The sequence below is a fragment of the Rattus norvegicus genome, chromosome 15 (genome assembly GCF_036323735.1).
Source record: "Rattus norvegicus strain BN/NHsdMcwi chromosome 15, GRCr8, whole genome shotgun sequence".
NCBI lineage: Eukaryota > Metazoa > Chordata > Mammalia > Rodentia > Muridae > Rattus > Rattus norvegicus.
In genome coordinates, this window is record NC_086033.1 from 75,022,487 (window position 1) to 75,031,478 (window position 8,992).

The following is an 8,992-nucleotide window of genomic DNA, read 5'->3' on the forward strand; positions in this document are numbered from 1 at the left end:
TCAAAACATGAGCAATTCCCATAGGCAGTATGATTGCTTTCTTAGCTGTGGAAAGTCACACTCTATAGAGGATTGAGTGTGAGGTGTGTTCATGTTTCACGATTAAACTGTGTCCAACACCCTTATCAGCTATAGCCAGCACATGAGTGCAAAATTACCTTTCAGATTTTTCTAAGATCATAATTCTATCTCCAAGATGTCTAGTATCCATACTGACATATGACATATGACATACACTCTCAACTTCACAACAAGTAGCTGAAGTTCATCGAAGACTATAGCTTTGGTTATTTCATAAGTTGGGTTTTGTAAGTGGGGAACTCAAATACCCTTTATGTCCTTAAGTGTGAAACTCAAATAGCATGGTGAAAATAATCTGGCAGCTTAGAAATGTACAATTTGGATTTCATCCCAGACATATTGAGTCAGAAATTCTGGGAGTGAGGCCCAGCAATCTGTTTATTAAAATTTCCTTCAGGCTATTCTATTGCAGGTGAAAGTTTCAGAACTGATTTACTATTTCATATTCAACTATGATTTCAACGCAGTATCTAGAAGGTCATCAGAACACCATCAAGTGATTCTCCACCAACTACTTCTTACTCCCTATTGAAAGACAAAAATTGAAACAAGTTATGAATCTGGCACAAGTCGGAGCTATATGAACAATTATTATAGCAGAATTAGCTCACTAGACAGTCAATTATGATAGTCTAATAAATTAAAAGACCTTTATTGCAATTTTTCTTTATGGATGACTGGAATCTAGAAAATGATCTAATATCTCAACTTAAAACATTGTCTGGTAAACAAGAAAGCAGTTTATCCATGATGAAAGAGAATGAAACAGGAATGTAGAATTATTTCAAGAAGGAACGAGACAGGCAACATTCTCATATCCTTCCTGTGTTTTCTGATTTATTATAGAGCTGAATAACTCTTCCTTACAGTGAATTCTACTAATGTGGCATACATATACTTATAGCTTAACAGGTACTTTTGTCAAGATATTTTCTAGGAAAAAATATATGCAAGATAATGGGTGAATAATACGTATTAGAAGCTTCTGCTTTATCCCCAGTTCTTTGTGTTACTTATTTGACAATAAACCAGCTACTTAATTTCTATATTCAAGTGAGGACTTCAAATAAAATCTTAAGACAAAGAGTATTTTTGTGTTCCATTTAAAGACCATATCACAGTCTTCTTTTTTTTTGTCTTTATCCTTTTTTAAATTTATTTTATTATATGAGTACACTGTAGCTGTCTTCAGACACACAGAAGAGGGTATCAAATCCCATTTCAGATGGTTATAAGCTACCATGTGGTTGTTGGGAATTGAACTCAGGACCTCTGGAAGAGCAGACAGTGCTCTTAACCGCTGAGCCAACTCTCCAGCCCCTGTCTTTATCTTTTTTTTTTTTATTAACTTGAGTATTTCTTATATACATTTCGAGTGTTATTCCCTTACCCGGTATCCGGGCAAACATGCCCTCCCCCCTCCCCTTCCTTATGGGTGTTCCCCTCCCAACCCTCCCCCCATTGCCGCCCTCCCCCCACCAGTCTAGTTCACTGGGGGTTCAGTCTTAGCAGGACCCAGGGTTTCCCTTTCCACTGGTGCTCTTACTAGGATATGCATTGCTACCTATGGGGTCAGAGTCCAGGGTCAGTCCATGTATAGTCTTTGGGTAGGGGCTTAGTCCCTGGAAGCTCTGGTTGCTTGGCATTTTTGTACATATGGGGTCTCGAGCCCCTTCAAGCTCTTCCAGTTCTTTCTCTGATTCCTTCAACGGGGGTCCTATTCTCAGTTCAGTGGTTTGCTGCTGGCATTCGCCTCTGTATTTGCTGTATTCTGGCTGTGTCTCTCAGGAGCGATCTACATCCGGCTCCTGTCGGTCTGCACTTCTTTGCTTCATCCATCTTGTCTAATTGGGTGGCTATATATGTATGGGCCACATGTGGGGCAGACTCTGAATGGGTATTCCTTCAGTCTCTGTTTTAATCTTTGCCTCTCTCTTCCCTGCCAAGGGTATTCTTGTTCCCCTTTTAAAGAAGGAGTGAAGCATTCACATTTTGATCATCCGTCTTGAGTTTCATTTGTTCTAGGCATCTAGGGTAATTCAAGCATTTGGGCTAATAGCCACTTATCAATGAGTGCATACCATGTATGTCTTTCTGTGATTGGGTTAGCTCACTCAGGATGATGTTTTCCAGTTCCAACCATTTGCCTACGAATTTCATAAAGTCGTTGTTTTTGATAGCTGAGTAATATTCCATTGTGTAGATGTACCACATTTTCTGTATCCATTCCTCTGTTGAAGGGCATCTGGGTTCTTTCCAGCTTCTGGCTATTATAAATAAGGCTGCAATGAACATAGTGGAGCACGTGTCTTTTTCATATGTTGGGGCATCTTTTGGGTATATGCCCAAGAGAGGTATAGCTGGATCCTCAGGCAGTTCAATGTCCAATTTTCTGAGGATTCTTCAGACTGATATCCAGAATGGTTGTACCAGTTTGCAATCCCACCAACAATGGAGGAGTGTTCCTCTTCCTCCACATCCTCGCCAGCATCTGTTGTCCCCTGAGTTTTTGATCTTAGCCATTCTCACTGGTGTGAGGTGAAATCTCAGGGTTGTTTTGATTTGCATTTCCCTTATGACTAAAGATGTTGAACATTTCTTTAGGTGTTTCTCAGCCATTTGGCATTCCTCAGCTGTGAATTCTTTGTTTAGCTCTGAACCCCATTTTTTAAAAGGGTTATTTGTTTCCCTGCGGTCTAACTTCTTGAGTTCTTTGTATATTTTGGATATAAGGCCTCTATCTGTTGTAGGATTGGTAAAGATCTTTTACCAATCTGTTGGTTGCCGTTTTGCCCTAACCACAGTGTCCTTTTCCTTACAGAAGCTTTGCAGTTTTATGAGATCCCATTTGTCGGTTCTTGATCTTAGAGCGTAAGCCATTGGTGTTTTGTTTAGGAAACTTTTTCCAGTGCCCATGTGTTCCAGATGCTTCCCTAGTTTTTCTTCTATTAGTTTGAGTGTGTCTGGTTTGATATGGAGGTCCTTGATCCACTTGGACTTAAGCTTTGTACAGGGTGATAAGCATGGATCGATCTGCATTCTTCTACATGTTGACCTCCAGTTGAACCAGCACCATTTGCTGAAAATGCTATCTTTTTTCCATTGGATGGTTTTGGCTCCTTTGTCAAAAATCAAGTGACCATAGTGTGTGGGTTCATTTCTGGGTATTCAATTCTATTCCATTGGTCTATCTGTCTGTCTCTGTACCAATACCATGCAGTTTTTATCACTATTGCTCTGTAATACTGCTTGAGTTCAGGGATAGTGATTCCCCCTGAAGTCCTTTTATTGTTGAGGATAGCTTTAGCTATCCTGGGTTTTTTGTTATTCCAGATGTATTTGCAAATTGTTCTGTCTAATTCTTTGAAGAATTGGATTGGTATTTTGATGGGGATTGCATTGAATCTGTAGATTGCTTTTGGTAAAATGGCCATTTTTACTATATTAATCCTGCCAATCCATGAGCATGGGAGATCTTTCCATCTTCTGAGGTCTTCTTCAATTTCCTTCTTCAATGTCTTGAAGTTCTTATTGTACAGATCTTTTACTTGCTTGGTTAAAGTCACACCGAGGTACTTTATATTATTTGGGTCTATTATGAAGGGTGTCGTTTCCCTAATTTCTTTCTCAGCTTGTTTCTCTTTTGTGTAGAGGAAGGCTACTGATTTATTTGAGTTAATTTTATACCCAGCCACTTTGCTGAAGTTGTTTATCAGCTTTAGTAGTTCTCTGGTGGAACTTTTGGGATCACTTAAATATACTATCATATCATCTGCAAACAGTGATATTTTGACTTCTTCTTTTCCGATCTGTATCCCCTTGACCTCCTTTTGTTGTCTGATTGCTCTGGCTAGAACTTCAAGAACTATATTGAATAAGTAGGGAGAGAGTGGGCAGCCTTGTCTAGTCCCTGATTTTAGTGGGATTGCTTCGAGTTTCTCTCCATTTAGTTTAATGTTAGCAACTGGTTTGCTGTATATGGCTTTTACTATGTTTAGGTATGGGCCTTGAATTCCTATTCTTTCCAGGACTTTTATCATGAAGGGGTGTTGAATTTTGTCAAATGCTTTCTCAGCATCTAATGAAATGATCATGTGGTTTTGTTCTTTCAGTTTGTTTATATAATGGATCACGTTGATGGTTTTCCGTATATTAAACCATCCCTGCATGCCTGGGATGAAGACTACTTGGTCATGGTGGATGATTGTTTTGATGTGCTCTTGGATTCGGTTTGCCAGAATTTTGTTGAGTATTTTTGCGTCGATATTCATAAGGGAAATTGGTCTGAAGTTCTCTTTCTTTGTTGTGTCTTTGTGTGGTTTAGGTATAAGAGTAATTGAGGCTTCGTAGAAGGTATTCGGTAGTGATCCATCTGTTTCAATTTTTTGGAATAGTTTGGATAATATTGGTATGAGGTCTTCTCTGAAGGTTTGGTAGAATTCTGCACTAAACCCGTCTGGACCTGGGCTCTTTTTGGTTGGGAGAACTTTAATGACTGCTTCTATTTCCTTAGGAGTTATGGGTTGTTTAACTGGTTTATCTGTTCCTGATTTAACTTCGGTACCTGGTATCTGTCTAGGAAATTATCCATTTCCTGAAGATTTTCAAGTTTTGTTGAATATAGGTTTTTATAGTAAGATCTGATGATTTTTTGAATTTCCTCTGAATCTGTTGTTATGTCTCCCTTTTCATTTCTGATTTTGTTAATTTGGACGCACTCTCTGTGTCCTCTCATTAGTCTGGCTAAGGGTTTATCTATCTTGTTGATTTTCTCAAAGAACCAACTTTTGGTTCTGTTGATTCTTTCTATGGTCCTTTTTGTTTCTACTTGGTTGATTTCAGCTCGGAGTTTGATTATTTCCTGCCTTCTACTCCTCCTGGGTGTATTTGCTTCTTTTTGTTCTAGAGCTTTTAGGTGTGCTGTCAAGCTGCTGACATATGCTCTTTCCTGTTTCTTTCTGCAGGCACTCAGCGCTATGAGTTTTCCTCTTAGCACAGCTTTCATTGTGTCCCATAAGTTTGGGTATGTTGTACCTTCATTTTCATTAAATTCTAAAAAGTTTTTAATTTCTTTCTTTATTTCTTCCTTGACCAGGTTATCATTGAGTAGAGCATTGTTCATTTTCCAAGTATATGTGGGCATTCTTCCTTGATTGTTATTGAAGACCAGTTTTAGGTCGTGGTGGTCCGATAGCACGCATGGGATTATTTCTATCTTTCTGTACCTGTTGAGGCCCGTTTTTTGACCAATTATATGGTCAATTTTGGAGAAAGTACCATGAGGAGCTGAGAAGAAGGTATATCCTTTTGCTTTAGGATAGAATGTTCTATAAATATCCGTTAAGTCCATTTGGCTCATGACATCTCTTAGTCTGTCTACATCTCTGTTCAATTTCTGTTTCCATGATCTGTCCATTGATGAGAGTGGGGTGTTGAAATCTCCCACTATTCTTGTGTGAGGTGCAATGTGTGTTTTGAGCTTTAGTAAGGTTTCTTTTACATATGTAGGTGCCCTTGTATTTGGGGCCTAGATATTTAGGATTGAGAGTTCATCTTGGTGGATTTTTCCTTTGATGAATATGAAGTGTCCTTCCTTATCTTTTTTGATGACTTTTAATTGAAAATTGATTTTATTTGATATTAGAATGGCTACTCCAGCTTGCTTCTGACCATTTGCTTGGATAATTGTTTTCCAGCCTTTCACTCTAAGGTAATGTCTGTCTTTGTCTCTGAGGTGTGTTTCCTGTAGGCAGCAGAATGCAGGGTCCTCGTTGCGTATCCAGTTTGTTAATCTATGTCTTTTTATTGGGGAGTTGAGGCCATTGATGTTGAGAGATATTAAGGAATAGTGATTATTGCTTCCCGTTATATTCATATTTGGATGTGAGGTTATGTTTGTGTGCTTTCATTCTCTTTGTTTTGTTGCCAAGACAATTAGTTTCTTGCTTCTTCTAGGTTATAGCTTGCCTCCTTATGTTGGGCTTTACCATTTATTATCCTTTGTAGTGCTGGATTTGTAGAAAGATATTGTGTAAATTTGGTTTTGTCATGGAATATCTTGGTTTCTCCATCAATGTTAATTGTGAGTTTTTTAGGATACAGTAACCTGGGCTGGCATTTGTGTTCTCTTAGGGTCTGTATGACATCAGTCCAGGATCTTCTGGCCTTCATAGTTTCTGGCCAGAAGTCTGGTGTGATTCTGATAGGTCTGCCTTTATATGTTACTTGACCTTTTTCCCTTACTGCTTTTAATATTCTTTCTTTATTTTGTGCGTTTTGTGTTTTGACTATTATGTGACGGGAGGTGTTTCTTTTCTGGTCCAATCTATTTGGAGTTCTGTAGGCTTTTTGTATGCCTATGGGTATCTCTTTTTTTAGATTAGGGAAGTTTTCTTCTATGATTTTGTTGAAGATATTTACTGGTCCTTTGAGCTGGGAGTCTTCACACTCTTCTATACCTATTATCCTTAGGTTTGATCTTCTCATTGAGTCCTGGATTTCCTGTATGTTTTGGACCAGTAGCTTTTTCCGCTTTACATTATCTTTGACAGTTGAGTCAATGATTTCTATGGAATCTTCTGCTCCTGAGATTCTCTCTTCCATCTCTTGTATTCTGTTTTTGAAGCTTGTATCTACAGCTCCTTGTCTCTTCTTTTGGTTTTCTATATCCAGGGTTGTTTCCATGTGTTCTTTCTTGATTGTTTCTATTTCCATTTTTAATTCCTTCAACTGTTTGATTGTGTTTTCCTGGAATTCTTTCAGGGATTTTTGTGATTCCTCTCTGTAGGCTTCTACTTGTTTATTAATGTTTTCCTGTGTTTCCCTAAGGGATTTCTTCACGTCTTTCTTGAAGTCCTCCAGCATCATGATCAAATATGATTTTGAAACTAGATCTTGCTTTTCTGGTGTGTTTGGATATTCCATGTTTGTTTTGGTGAGAGAAATGGGATTCCGATGATGCCAAGTAGTCTTGGTTTCTGTTGCTTGGGTTCCTGCGCTTGCCTCTGGCCATCAGATTATCTCTAGTGTTACTTTGTTCTGCTATTTCTGACAGTGGCTAGACTGTCCTATAAGCCTGTGTGTCAGGAGTGCTGTAGACCTGTTTTCCTCTCTTTCAGTCAGTTATGGGGACAGAGTGTTCTGCTGTCGGGCGTGTAGTTTTTCCTCTCTACAGGTCTTCAGCTGTTCCTGTGGGCCTGCGTCTTGAGTTCACCAGGTAGCTTTCTTGCAGCAGAAAAGTTGGTCTTACCTGTGGTCCCGAGGCTCAAGTTCGCTCGTGGGGTGCTGCCCACGGGCTCTCTGCGGTGGCAGCAACCAGGAAGACCTGTGCCGCCCCTTCCGGGAGCTTCAGTGCACCAGGGTTCCTGATGGTCTTTGGCTTTTTCCTCTGGCGTCCGAGATGTGTGTGCAGGGAGCAGTCTCTTCTGGTTTCCCAAGCTTGTCTGCCTCTCTGAAGGTTTAGCTCTCCCTCCCACGGGATTTGGGTGCAGAGAACTGTTTATCCGGTCTGTTTCCTTCAGGTTCCGGTGGTGTCTCAGGCAGGGGTCCTGCCGCTCCTGGGCCCTCCCCCACGGGAGCCCAGAGGCCTTATACAGTTTCCTCTTGGGGCAGGGATGTGGGCAGGGGTGAGCATTGTTGGTGGTCTCTTCTGCTCTGCAGCCTCAGGAGTGCCCACCTGACCAGGCGGTTGGGTCTCTCTCTCACAGGGTCTGGGAGCAGAGAGCCAGTCTTCTTTTAAAAATGCGTATTCACTTTACTCTGTGTGTGTGTGTGTGTGTGTGTGTGTGTGTGTGTGTGTGTGTGTGTGCGCGCGCGCGCGCAATATGTATGTTTGTGTAACCAAATGAATATTGGGTTGGCAAAAATCAGAAGAGGTGGAAGATCTGCCAGAACTGGAGTTACAGAAAGTTGTGTATCTCATGTTCTGGGAACTAAGCAAGCTCCTTTGCAAGGGTAGTAAGAACTCTAAACACTGAATCATTCCTCAGTTCCAAATGCTCCTGCCTTCCTTCTCCACCACCTCCTCCTCCTCTTCTTGCTCCTCCCTTCTTTCTTCTTTTATTGATTTCCTTTATGTGCGTAGAAAATTTATTTCGTCCTGGGAATGCTTTCATGGCAGCATGTGGGCAGGTACATACAGACTAATTTGTGCAGTAGGAATGCCCGCCAATGCACAAACACAGCTTAATTACTTTATCCAGTATCCTAATGATAGCAAACCACTGCAAGTCACACATGGGAGACCTGGTTTATCTTTTAAACAGCCATGTTTCTAAACATTGATAATTGAAGGTTCTGAAAATGAAAACACACACATGTATATATATATATGTACACACACACACACACACACACACACACAAACACACACATACAACATTGTGATCACCCAGTATATTATAAGGTAAGAAGCGTTTCCTGATATATACTCAATATTTAGCTAAGGTCTAAAGGATGAAATTTACTACACATTGACCGTAAGTGCCACTTTTGTGAAAGCTGAGTACAGCAGTGAGTCTACTTTGCCTGGTCTTAGCTATTTTTTCTGTAGCGTAGTCCCAGGAAGTTCCAAGGAAAAATATGAGAATGTAATGGCATTATTGTTCATTAAAATGAGCAAGAAAAATACCATTTTCATATGACAAATATTTTGAATTCTTACTACCAACGACCACAGAACAATGAAATTTATAATTTATTTATAAGCTACAGTAGAGGCTTGAAATTTAATCTCAATTTTTTCATAGTTTAGAGAAGGAAACTAAAAGCCCAAGTCCTAACTGTGCCACATATTAAGTTTATGGCCTAACCAGACAACTTAGTGAATCCCTGTATCACAATAAAGAGTAAATGGAGAATTGGGTATAGAAGATTGGAAGATTTCAACACCATACACGGGAGGCTCTGTGTT